Source organism: Scophthalmus maximus, chromosome 4, assembly GCF_022379125.1.
Source record: "Scophthalmus maximus strain ysfricsl-2021 chromosome 4, ASM2237912v1, whole genome shotgun sequence".
NCBI classification, from domain to species: Eukaryota; Metazoa; Chordata; class Actinopteri; order Pleuronectiformes; family Scophthalmidae; genus Scophthalmus; species Scophthalmus maximus.
In genome coordinates this window covers 12,570,677-12,583,324 of record NC_061518.1, presented here as the reverse complement: position 1 = coordinate 12,583,324, position 12,648 = coordinate 12,570,677, and the positions used below count along the sequence as shown (strand labels likewise).

General features: G+C 42.9%; 1 protein-coding gene across 37 annotated transcripts in view; it reads left to right on the top strand.

Moving 5' to 3' along the window:
• The window catches only part of LOC118302538, a 114,011-nt gene that overhangs the window by 70,310 nt on the left and 31,053 nt on the right, over positions 1 to 12,648 (top strand). For 8 of the 37 annotated variants that reach the window (XR_007030604.1, XR_007030605.1, XR_007030600.1 and 5 more), the window contains exon 12: positions 227 to 326. The exons of the other annotated variants lie outside the window; for them this stretch is intronic. The gene's annotated coding sequence lies outside the window, so the exon portion shown is untranslated. The remainder of the gene's footprint in view (positions 1 to 226; positions 327 to 12,648) is intronic. 37 annotated transcript variants of the gene reach the window in all.

Below are 12,648 nucleotides of genomic sequence, written 5' to 3'. Positions count from 1 at the left end.
CGTAAAAAATAATTGGCTGTAGGAGAGAACAAAGGGTTGGCTCCTCTCTCCTCCCTGCACGCCCCAGCCAGGCATTAATACCAAGCCTGCTGCATTGTTCTGCTGTCTGCAGCCATCCCCCTAGCCAGACACTCAGCTCTGGAGAAGTCACTTTTAATGTCTGATAATCAAGGTGAATTTTCAAAAAGCTGCCATTTTCAAATGATGGTGTATATATTATGTGCAGATGGGAGTTCAGGAGCAGGAGCTCCACTGGGTGAGAGAGAGAGAGCTTCAGTCATGTGAAGTGAAAGAGAGACACCTAACGGCGGTACAGGGAACTGCAGGTATATTTTTTAGCTCTAATTAGAATTCTGTGAAGGAAAGAGATCAGCTGGAATATCAGTGTCATTGTGTCATTTCTGGAATAATTAGGTGTATTTTTTCTTTCCTTCCTTTTAAATGAACATGCTTTTTGGTTTTTCATCATGCCCGTTTTACATTGGGCAGCACATTGTCCAATATTGCAGCATCTGTATGCGTCTCCTGTGGCTGTGGAAGTGTCAGGGGAATGTATTTCTACAGTAAAGATGCTGCCTGCTGTTGCCCCTTGCTGAAGGGAGCTCTGGTGCTGTGTTATTGGGGAATCGGGCAGCCAGCAGCAGAGCAGTGGAGCTGCATTTCCCTGCTACAGGGCACAGACTCATCTTCCTCTCGCTCCTCCCATCTCCCCACTTCCCCCACCACTAGGTATGATTATTTCTCCTCCGCTCCACCGCACCATTATATTCCAGGTCCGCAGTTACCCCTCCCTGCTGTCATTTTTCATGGCATGTTTTTGCCCGTGTGCAGCACAGCACATTTGGACTGTGCCTGTGCAATATGTTAAGGAGGTGAATATATGCAGTGCGCAGAATGTAATAAGTATATATTTATTTTCTTTGCTGGTGATTTACTAGTTTTCCTGGTGCTTGAGAAAAAAAGGCCAGCTCTAACCATGTATCTTAACAAACATGACTGCTGCGTATGCACTCGCCTCCAAGGCTTTTTACTCACCGGGGAAACCAAATTATACATCTGAGGCAGACTGGTTGTTTTTCGTGCTATGATTGTTAAAACCTGCTTGGTATTTGAGGTATTACCCCTGCTAACACCAGTAGGGTAAAGCTTCGGTTTTGTATGTGGCATTTGCTGCCTTAAAAATAAGAAAACTTTAGGCAAATTATTTTTGAAATGATAGCAGTGTAGCTGATCAGGTTATTTGGCATGGTTTGGAACACTTTAAATCCCCCTCACATAACTGACACGAATCCAGGCATCCAGCCGCTAACAGCACGGGTCTCTCACCACCTTGTGTTTCCCCCTCCATACTCCCTGCCAGTAAAAAAACACAGGTACGAAGAGTGTCTAAAATCAAAACACACACGGATGAAATTCACATTATACTAGGGAAGTAGATCTAACCCTGTGAAACAGTAGGATTTAAATGGAGTCTGTGCTGGGAGCAGCACCGTGCACAAGTCTCCCTTTGTGAGAATGTCACAGCGGGAGACTTACAGATTTGCGGAACAGACAATAAAAAATAATTAATTCTTAAAGATACACTACTTGATTCTGTTACTGTCCACCACCACCCATAAATCCCAGAGTTTCCTCTCCGCTCACTGGTGATGAGTTTAAAAACATCAGCTGTGAGCAGGAAAAAGGAAACAGGAAGAGGAAATTTGGAAATGATATGGGGAGCTACATTAACTATTACAAAATCAGGCCGTCAAAGACAGAGATGAAATATGATCCAGTGTCATTGAATATTCCAAGCTGTCTTGCTATAAAAGACCAACTTAACGTAGCAGTCCAGTACTTTGTGAACTGAAAAGATGCTATACTTTGTTTTGTAGATGTGTATTCTTTTATATGATTGACTGTTTCGTGTTCCCCTTTGTTTTTCTGGTGTTGTGAATAGTGTCCTATATACTGCATGACAGGGTTCCAATTTTTTCATATAATCTTTCTGACATTCTAATTTTTAAATATTTACTTGTTTATTTTTAGTTCTGTTGAGCAGCTTCTTAAGAGTTTGTGTCCTCCGGCTGTGGGCTGCAGTGCACTTCATACCATACTGTATTGTCTATCAAGAACAACTTTGAGTGTGCTGGAGGTCCCATATTGTGTTGTCACATCTGTCAGTGCACAAACTGCCAAACAAGGAGTCTCGGATTCCATCTTTTTCTGTCGATTCATAAAAATATATAAAATTGAATACATCTCAGGGCTTACTGTGCTTGTTCATATTCCCGTGCTCTGTACCTGATACGGTGCCTTGATGTAACGTTGTTTATAGATGACTTGGGTTTGCCTTCAGTGTGATTGCATAATAACCAGGCATTCAAATGTGTGAGTGCTTCATTTGTTCCCGGCAGAAGTAGTGGTTGCATTATTTTTTCTCCGGCTGGTTGGAGGGCATACTTTCAAAGTGTTGATCTCAGCTGTGGTGCAGAATAAAGACATAGAGGAGGAGGCGAGGGCCGCAGGCATTCTGATGAAAGGATGTGTGGGGAATCTGCAGTGTGAAGAGAGAGAGAGAGAGAGATGGGGGGGGGAGCGTTTTGCCAGTCCAGTTTGGCAGAGCAGGTCTGGCTTGGTGCCAGTCTGGGCACTGTGCCCAAGAGGAGGCACAGTGTGGCCAGCACTGACTGTAGCACAGAGAGGGATGCGCAGACGTCAGGAGAGAAACTGGAAGAGGAGTGTGTCTGTGGGGGGTGTCTGAGGCTCACTGGCAGATAAACTTTAGTCTGCATTTGCATGTGAAGTGGCCGGCTGGTGATATGGCAGGAGAGTGGAAAGCAGCGGGGAAGAATTAGGGGAGTTTTCCCTGTGCAGTGTTATGTCACCAGCTTTGTTACTGATCACAGGCCGAGTGTAAACCAGCAATGATGATTGAACTAGCACTGGAACTTCAATCCTACCGACAAGGAGTCGATGGAACAGTTGGCACACTTCATTTAATCAGGCATTTGTTGTTTTAGTTAATCACGCACTTGATTAGTGCTGTTAATTGCTTGTCTTTTGTTTCCTTATGCGCTATTTGACTAAATACTTTACATGGGACACAAATGTTATCTTTCTGCTCTGTATGCATTTACATATTGTTTGCCTTTCTACATTATCTCTCTGTCTCCCCCCCCCCTCTCTCTCTGTTCTCCTCTTTGTATACTTAAAATATTCTGCACACCCCTCAGCAGTTCCGCATGGCAGACAGCCCTAATATAATCTGTGTGTCTGAATTCTAATTTATACCGTCAGGATAAAATAAATAGTCTGCAGTTAATTATGGGGAGCCAGCTCCTTGCTTTGCCCGGGTGATTTATGAAGTGCACGCGCGCATTCTGCATCGCATTTTTCTTAATTTATTTTTAAGCTGTCTTTCAATTAATTTTACTGCAAACGTCTTAATGATGGCAGAGGGCTGCATTAATGAGGCTGGTAAGGTGAAATGAACAGGCACCTAACCCTGTGGTGGGGTGGCACGAGAGGAGCTTTAAGGACGGGGTCATGAAGAGGGTCTCACATAGCCATAGTGTTTCGATCCCCGTCATGTCTTTTCACTATCCCCAGGTCTTTAGAGCGTTTCACACGTCAAAGGAAATGCTTCTTCTGAGGAAATGTACAATTTTCCAGTTCTTTTAGAACTATTTGTTTCATGATGTGCAGCAGCGTTTCTTTTGTGCTGTACTTGACTTCCGCAGTGAAAACAATACAGTACCAGTTGTTCTCAGTGATTGGCATCTCTACACCCACCGTCACTTCTATTTAAGTTGGTTCATTCAAATCTTATCCAGGATGTGTCACTCCATTCTTGAACTACGTCCATTTTCCCAGTGATTTTGACACATCTTGTAGACTCCTCACTCATGAAGAAGAGTTGTATTCAGAGTGGAACTGAATGAGCCTTTTTTTTTTGTTCTTCTAACTGTAATTACTTCACTGTTGAGTTAAAATGTAGTACAGCTTTCATAGCCTGGCTGTTTGCTGATTGAATATTGATTAAGTGGATTTCAGGTGTTTCTTCTTCTTGTTTTTCTTCAAGCTTATGTGTGTTCACAGTCTTGCTCATGTGGTCTTTGTGTGTCCTGACTCGTGGCTCTCCGGAGGACGGAGAGAAAGCCACAGTCTGTGCCTCGCAGATGAGGAAACGCCTCATATGATTAGAAGCATTTTATACATTGGTTCACCCCCTTCTCAAATTAGGCCAGTGTCTGTTCTGTACTTGCCATGCACTATCGTTTTCTTCCAATTAGCATGGAGCGTGGCCGCCTCAGCGCTGGAAGGGCCTGGTGTGGGAGTAGGCAGGAAGGTGATGTAGCAATGGTGGTCAGCTACCAGACAGCTCACATCAGCCCACCCCCGTTAGGGACATCCGCACACAGCTCTCTGCATCAGGATGCTCGCATTTACTGCCTCCACATCCAGCCATTTATCTCCCTCTCCCCTGCTCTTCCTCTCACTCTCTTCTCTCTCTCTTTTTAATTTTCCTCTGAAAAACAGATCCCACATTAAGCAGCCAAGCATGGCTGACTGCCGTGCCTCTCCTGAAAGAGCAAAGGAATGATTTAATTTCACCTCCTCTCTGTCTCTGTGGCCTCCTCTCCCTGCTCATACACAGATCATTACACACAGAGGCCTCATTTTCATGTCCCTGTGAGGGCACAAGCAGGGCTTTAACTAGTCGGCCACGCCATGGTCATTGCTGACGATCAATACCTGTGGTCTGGACGGATCACGCAGTGCTTCCTAAATAGGCCCTGCAGGTCCAGCCATAAAACACCTTAGAGGCCATGCATGCCAACCCATAAATCGCCCAGTTTTTTATTTTATATTTCATTTTTTAGGCTTCCATTCCTATGAGGGATTGAAGGGTAGCCAAGCATGTGTTGGATAGGTGACCTGGGATGATGATGAATAAGATGTCACGCATCCAGAAAATACTTTGAAAGGTTCAGGGCAAAAGTTGATCAGTGTCTGGATGGTTTAAGAATGGAACAGACAAGTGAGGAAGTCTTGTTTTGTCTTAGTCTGTTATTCTGTCTCAGACATGAGATGTTTTCAGCTGTGAACTGCAGAAAATGTCTGGAAAATTGGGTCTGGACATTTTACAGAGTTTGCCATTCACATGAGGAGAACACAGCAGGAGATTGTCCTGTTCAAACGCAGTCACAACAGCAGGAGAAACATTCAGACGAGGGGTGGCACCTGGGAAGAGCGGCCACTTGCTCGCCGTGAATCCTCCGGAGAATTTCCTGCTGCAATCGCAAAAAGGGCTCACTCTAACATTTTCTGGAAATCTCACTAGGGGGCTGGCGGGAAAAGTTCCAGAAAATGTGTGGACTTCAGCACATGTCTTGAAGTAGTTTTTCTGTAAATTAGTATTCATAACCACTAGTTTGGTATTGGATCAAATCTGAGGTAAACACTAAAGAGTTAAGGTGTAAGAGCAAAAGCAAGTGACATGAAAAAATGTGTATGCAAATGCACGAGTCTATGCAACGCATAGCATTTAAAGTACATGGTATGGAATCTCCTAAGACATCAGGGCCTGCAAAGATGGTTTAATTTTAACAGTGGGCTCCTGACAACTGAGAACTGCTAATGAGATTTTACTCAGTTGGAACATAAATTAAACTGTGATAAGCTCAGAGGAATAGTCAGTTCAAGTTTTTCTTTAAGGATGGTTCCCTGTTTAGTTTGTGGATTGCGGGATTGGAGTGGGTGATATATGGGCCAGATGAGAGTTAGCCTTGGGGCTGGTAGACAGAGACAGAAAAATGGATGTGTTTCTCATCTTGCTTTGCCTCCAAGGCTCTCAGCTGGCCTGATCCCTACATTAACCAGACAGATAGCCAACAACTTTAATTACCTTTGCATCCAGTCGCTCTCCCAATCCACCACTCCCCACTTCGCCTGTGCAAATGAAAGAAAGTGAGGGATAGAAAGAAGAGAAGCATAATTACTTATTTTACTGGAGTGCGGCAGAATGCCTTTTGCCAAATGACTCTAATTCCAAATGGTTAACAAGATTTTTCTTTTTAATAGAGCCGAATCCATGTGACGGCAAATTGCTTTCCTATTTGGGACCTTAATGGCTTTTCATACTTTGCACTTCCAATAAGCAGTAAACTCGGAAATTAATATTGCACACTGTGTTATGATGCAAATGGGAGCGAGATAGGAGAGCCGTACCTTCATGCAGAAACCTCTGATTAGCTCCATAATTGCTCTGCTGGAATGATTTTTCTCTTTTGTTTGAGCTTATTTATTTATTTGTATAATTTCCGTCCACGCGCTTCGTCCCCGCATCATTATCAGCGGCACATCTGCATTGCTGTATGTTGCATTTTACTTTTGAATGACTTTTAATCTGTTGTAGTAAAAAAAATGAACATTCACCAGTTTTAAATATGATAATAGGGAGTGATTTGTAGCCCTACCACGCTGCCACTGAGCTCCACTTTTTGTTGTGGTGATTCAATAAGAAAAAATTTCAATACGTATCATCTTCAAGTAGACTTTGTCTCCTCAATAGGACAAATACAAAGATGACATTTTACCCTTTTTTTCTAGTTTTGGAGTAGGTTTGTGTAGTGACTGGTTCAGTTGGAACGGTCTGAACCCCTAATGCTGTCGTATGAACAGGTACAATCTGAAGAGGTTTATTTGTGCAACATTTTTCTTTATTAACTTTTGATCCAAGTCATTTCATTTCTAATTCCATTTTACACATTCTCATATATTAATCCATGCCTCTGTATAAGGTATTGTATTCTTAATAAGGGGGATCACAGAGTGAGACAGTTCACACACCACATATATTCGAGGTACAGAGCTGCTCTGTTAACGGCACACAGATCAGAACGTGTGCTTCATTTTTTACAAAATAAACTCTTGACAGCATCAAAGCAGGTGAGCCTTTCTTATGTCAGCCTACTCGACCTCATACATCATACTGAGCAGTCCTTTGGTGCTAAGTTTTTAAAGATACATCTTTTTTATGTCATTCAAATTTGTTTTTGTTTGTTTATTTGCTTGTTTCTGACTGTATTATGCTGCTTTGTGTCCACACCTTCTGGGTGATGTAAGACTTTCAAAAGCCTTCCTTTAACGCAGATTTAGTAAATATTTTACTCTAGGCACTGTGCTCAGTCATTAGGAGGAGAGGTGTTGTGGATGTCCTGGGTCTGGCTGTAGCTGCAGCGCCCGCCTGACCCGCAGACAGAATAGCAGATAAATTCAGCTGGATGGATCTGCAATTGCTGCCAGCAATTGAGGTTAAGTGTCCTTTGGTGTACAGCGCCTGAGCATAGCAGCAGTTCAGCCAGTTATCGGTCACATGACCACACACGCAGTCTTTGGCTGCATCACCATGGCAACCCTTCATTTCTTCTCAGGCCGCTCCCATTTCAACTGTCTTTCTGGTAATTGGCTCAGACTTTTTACGCATATGGAGGGAAAAAAAGTCATGATGATCATAATAAGACAATATTTATGAACCGAACAGTGACAGGCAAGTGAAGGAAATGGAGGAAAGCAAAGCTTTCATTAGGCTAGAATATTAATGTAGCAACAGGGCTTTTTAGGGACTAATAAAGCTTGTTCTCCCTGCTTTTACAGGTCCCCGCTCATTGTGTGCGTGAGCTACACTGTAGAGCCAGTCTGAGTTTTGATTTGGTTTTAATTGGGCCACCCTTTCCTCTCCTCTCTCCTCTCATGCAGCTTTTCTGTTCAACTCAGCTTAATTAGACCCCTCAAGATTGTGACACTACTAGAAACATATTATATCTGCTCTGCCTCCATTTCCATTGATGATCTGTTTTTAGAGGTATTGATAAGACAAGCTACAGTGTGTAATGATATCTGCTATACTGCTGTAGTCATTAACAGCCCTTGGCCGGTGTTAGACTGTATAAGTAGCAAGCGGGAGAAAAGAATCAAAGGTTTTTTTATGAAAATAAATGATGTCTCCTGAAGGTGAAGGTAGCCAGGCCTAATGACTGTTGCCCCCGCTGCTCTTCATTACCAAGGTCATGAAGAGCAGCGGGGTCTGCTAAGTGGTCCACAGCCTTCAAAGTGGCCTTGAGGACTTCCCATCAGAACTGCACCCACTGACACACTAAACTCAGTGAAATGCATAACCAACTCATATCTTTCATTATCCTTTATTTTAACTGGTTTTCCACTCGGACACTGTGGAAAAGGAATGTGCTGTCATGCTGTATTTACATGACAGCTGCATGTTTATAGTGCGTACAGTAGGCCGCATCTTTGTCATGGATGTGAGTGGTAATTGCAGTGAGAGATATGTCAAATCCTTCCTATTCATTTTAGCACAGATATTTCTCTCCTTGGAAACTAGCAGTGGGGGATATTTAACTTAACTTTTTCTAATGTATGAGCTGCCTCACAACCTCATTAGATTTTCAAATATCAACATTAAGTTACAGGCTTCTGTAACAATAACAAATTCCCCCTACAGAGTAGAGTTAATATTTGGAGTAAGGGCACGAAAACAATTCAGTCTTGCTTAAGAGAGCAAAAACAATGTTGGATTTCTATATGTGCTGTGGGGGGGATTGTCAGTGGAATTAATTGATTTGCCCATATTTATCAGAAGAGAGTAAGTGCCTAATCCCAGCTTGCATTATTAAAGATAATACCACAGTGGTTTCTGCGAGACCACCACACTGAATCAAAGTCTGACATGGACTGATTATGTATGGATATATTATTCCGAGCATTGCATGGGCCTCAGAACGGTGCAGCTCCTTTCTCTACCCTCCCAGCTCACTGCGTCCTCATACATACGCACACACGCGCACACAACTTCCACTCATCAACCCCTGGAGGGCACCTGTGTTTTCAAAGTAAAGACCACTTAGAGAATAGCCCCAGGCATCTGAATACTGAAGTGCCCTGTGTTACACATTAGAAGCCTCTGTACAAGCCTGGAACATAAACACTCTCAATAGCCCTTGTCTCCTCCCAAGAATACCCCACATACCTCGGAACAGGGGGAAAACCGCTTACACAGGCCAGAATATGGAGCGGATAGTCTGCTGGGACTTGACCACATTAAGGACCACTCACCGAGACGTGCAGCTCATCGGGCAGTTATCTGGCCAAGAAATATATACGAGTATACGATGGAAGACTGACAATCCGATTAGTGTTTTTTAACATTTTATTTTTTTTGTCAACTTACAATGAAACAGCTTTCAAGGACACAGCATGTACCTCTAGTGTGTTTTACAGGTTAGTGATTCTTTGGATTTTAAAAGTGATGGGTATGGCTGACTTCGCCGGTGTTAACAAGACTGAAAACAGCATCTTATTTGTGGTGCACCAAAAGGTTTTATGTGACAAGTTGGTGCAGGGGGCAAACAGCCGGAGGCAGACACAGGGTTAAGGATGAGGCATTTCCATCATCCACTCATTCATTTTTTCAGTTAATTCGAGAAAATGAGGTTTGATCAGATGCCAGGAACAGGAGAACACGCAGCCTGCAGAGTCACCCTCACAATCTGTCATGATGAACACTTGAATATCAAAAGAAAAACAGTCCTATTAACAAGCAGGAAAAGACAAGAGTTTTCGGTGAAAGCAAGGAAGCTGTAATCTAAATTTTTAATGACCGTTCGTGCGTGATGACATTACTGTGTATTTTTGTCTGTTTGGAAAGGGAAACGAGTCAGCGCTGTCACACTTAATTCAGGCTACCCTTTTGTGCTAGAACAGTGGGTAAATGGCTGGGGGAGGCATTTAAATGTCTTAATAGACGTAACTGCTCCATCTCTAAATGTGTTGAAATGGAGGCGTGAGGAATGGCATCATTAAGGTAATGTGTTCAAGAAGCCAATGAGTTGTGCTCTAACCTCTGCTGCTCAGCCTGATATTCGGTTGAGCATATCAAGTGCACAATCTAAGGTCACCTCAATCAGAGGGAGGCGGCTCTTACAAACACACATACACACACACAAAGCCTCAATTACATCGCAAAATTGCTCTCAAATGAGTCGTACAGCATGTCTAGCTGGCCTGTTAATGTATTCTTCTGACAATTCCGTGTCTATTATGTGATTGCAATTGTACAGTGGGTTTGCTCTTGAGTAGTTGGTACAGTTGTTGCAGTTATAGCACCAAACTACAGTATTGCGGGCCTAATGCAAAGAGAAGGCAGCTGTATATCACTCCTAGACATCAGCCGTGTGCTGTATTTTTATCCAGGTAGACCTCCCCATAGCAGGAACCAGCACTGAGAGGAAAGAGGTTTGAGCCTCACGAGCACTTTTCCCAGCCCCCGACAGTGGTTCAAGGTACAGCAAAGCTTGAGATTTCTCTCTAACTTTGCTCCCCCCCCCCCCCTCGTCAACCCCGCAGCGAGAGAAAACAGCCATCCTTTTCCACACACACATTCGTCCTATGAGGTGTCTTCTCGCTGAGTTCGGAGGCAATCCGTTATGACCAGAGGTTCTTGTGTTGTTTGCTGCTCCAATGTGTGTTTTGTTTGGGCTGAAGAGTTCTTAGTGATGAATTCCACCCATCGCACTCACCACGGTGGTTGACCAATGAGTTTTGTGAAGGCATAGCCTGTGGTGTTTTTCTTTAATAAGTCCAGAGGTGAGGCAAAGCAAGCAGGCCATCAGTCACTGTCAGGATCTTACCCTCTGATTAGCCCAGTGTATTGGTGGAGATGTTTACCTGCCACAGTTGCCTACATCACAAACCAGTCTTTTTCTTTCATGTCATGACTTATTTTATTCAGCGTAAAAAAGTTTTTATTTAGTCAGTTAAGTTAATTAGATACTTTGTATGTGACAAGTCAACACGTATTACCTGATTACCCGGAGGGTAAGTGGGTGTACAAAATAACACAACAACGCATGGACAGATTTTCACCAAACTTGCTGGGGATTTTACTTTGGAGGGTTTATCTCCAGATGAGTCACTTTTGACATATGATATATTTTCACAACCTTTTTTTTTGTTTGACTGTGCTAATAATTGACTGAAGATAAATAGACGAGACATGCGTGTGCACATATTCACTGTTATGTTATGGAGCAAAGTAAACACATTAATAGAGTTGTGGATATTTATTGTTACACTAACAAAAATGCACGGGACACACCTTCCACCAGCTTGAACACTATGTTGTGAAATTAAGAGCTATTAAATCTAGTTCAAGTCAAGCTAGGAAAATAAATGGTTGATTTAGGCGTAAATTTCAGTTCGTTCAGGCCTACATTTTAGTACATAAAGTTCTCATTGGTTTTATCGTTTGTTTTTTGAACTTTGGCCCATTTACTTTGTGAATCATATATGATTACATTTGCCTCGCCTCATTTTGCCTTCATTGTATTACCACATCTGTCAGAAGCTGCATATTTCTAACGTGACCAAATCTGTTCGTAAAAAGTAAATCAGGGACCTGCAAGATTTGGGACATGACTGTCAGTGGTAAGGAAGAGCTTGCTAAGCTCGCCTGATAAGGCTGTGAGGTTATGTTGGACAAAAAGAGGCTGTGACCCACCATTAAAGACTGCCAGCTCCCTCCTCTGCCCTCTGTTTCTCCTCTGTTCCCCTGCCTCCCTTACCCATTCATCAGGACACTTGTGTGGTCACACACAGCCCGTGAAGGTCCAACCTGGATGGTGGCATTCTCGCCTTCGGGCCTCAGTTACAGACCTCAGAATGGATCTTTATTTACAACACAGAACTCGGAAACAGCTGGTCAATCCATTTAGCCTAAGGCCACTGATTTGTTCGCATTTACTACAACAGCCAAAGAAAAGCTGGGGTATTTTTTCCTCTCTCCTTCCTATTGATCCGGCGCTTAGAAAATCTGCCCTGCTGTCTAAACACTATTGATCCCTCCCTCTCAACGACAGGCTCTCGCACCAGTGTATAAAGGGACTGGATGAATTGAAATTTCATTTCCGACAACTTGTTCCTGTTATTTTTACCCTTCTTTCAATAGTAGGGAACATGCATTGGCGGGCCGCCACTCAGAGAGTCGATCAGCATTGGGCTCAGAGGGGAGAAGGGGGATCGAGGTGAGACTGTTTAGATTACCCAAAGCGGGTCTTGACACCAGTCTACCATAAACAAGAGTCTGTTACTTCGATCCCAGTGGTTAAAAATGGTTTGTAGAGTACATTTGTGACTGAATTTTAGATTTTAATAATTCAGGACTGATCGTTGGATGTCACGATTGGGTTTTGGGTTTTCGCATGTGTTGACCATACTGGTGGTGTTGCATGTTTTAAAGTCATGTATATTTAACCTAAATGAACTCACAGTTGAACAACTTGGATTAGTCAATTATTGTGAAGAATGGATTGAATTTTATCTATATTAAGTCAATTTAACATTAATTTTGGATAGCAGCTGCAAGCTGGAACTGTTAAAAAATCAACAACTTTATTTTCCCTCGCCCTATTCACACTTACTGTTTGTCAATATTGACCGATCAAACCTGCAAGAGGAGCTGAAAGCTGCCGAGCAAATGTCTAGTCTCACATGTCAGAGTTTCCCCACAAGCCTTGGACCATACCAGCAAGAAAACTTTTATAGCAACCCCTTCTTGCAGCGATAATACAATATAATGATTTAAAAAAA